This window comes from Molossus molossus, unplaced genomic scaffold, assembly GCF_014108415.1.
Source record: "Molossus molossus isolate mMolMol1 unplaced genomic scaffold, mMolMol1.p scaffold_m16_p_11, whole genome shotgun sequence".
NCBI classification, from domain to species: Eukaryota; Metazoa; Chordata; class Mammalia; order Chiroptera; family Molossidae; genus Molossus; species Molossus molossus.
Genome location: NW_023425346.1, coordinates 96,044,217 through 96,045,029, shown reverse-complemented (window position 1 = coordinate 96,045,029; position 813 = coordinate 96,044,217). Strand labels below are relative to the sequence as shown.

The 813-nt window shown below is 44.3% G+C and overlaps 1 non-coding gene across 1 annotated transcript; it reads left to right on the top strand.

The window, feature by feature from the left end:
- The first annotated feature begins 388 nt into the window (after window positions 1-388).
- LOC118625983 lies at window positions 389-495 on the top strand. Its single transcript, XR_004958816.1, has one exon. It is a non-coding gene; the product is annotated as a U6 spliceosomal RNA (small nuclear RNA).
- The last annotated feature ends 318 nt before the right edge of the window (window positions 496-813 follow it).

Genomic DNA, 813 nt, shown 5'->3' with positions numbered 1-813 from the left:
GGTTTGAGCTATAAGAAGCTTGCACCCTGGGACCTGCTCTCTTGCATTTGCATTTTATTATTAAAGTTTTATACTCTGAGTTGAGTAGCCACCGGACCGGGGAGGATGAAAGAACATGGAGCAGAGCTAGACTGAACCTGCGGCTTGGAGCCAAGGCCAGGCAAACCCAAATTCAGTTCAATGTTATTGTGCTGTGCAACTAAGCTTTGAAGTAGTTTTGCACACAGCATTTATGAGGCACCAGCTAACTGATGCATGTGGCATTCCAACAAAATTTTCAGGCTTTAATCTCATTACCTCAGATCAGTGGTTCTCAAAGTATGGTCATCAGCATCTCTCTCCTAGTAGTAGCAGCAACATCACCTAGGAACTTGTTAAGAATTCTTAGGTGCTCGCTTTGGCAGCATATATACTAAAATTGGAACAGTACAGAGAAGATTAGCATTGCCCCTGCACAAAGATGACACTCAAATTTGTGAAGCATTCCATTTTTTTTTTAATCCTCACCTGAGGACATTTTTCCATTTTTTGTTCAGATAGAGTGGGAGGGAGAGAGAGGAAGACAGAGAGAGAGAGAGAAACATCAACATGAAAGGTGCACATCAAGTGACTGCCACCCACACGATCAACCAGGGCCAGGGACAAACTGCAACCGAGGTACATGCCCTTAGCGGGAACCGAACCCAGGTCTCTCTGGACTGCAGGCCAATGCTCTAACCACTGAGCCAAAGTGGCCAGGGCAAGCATTCCATATGTTTTTTTAAAGTTGTGGTACATATACACAATGGAGTACTATGCAGCTGTAAGAAAGAA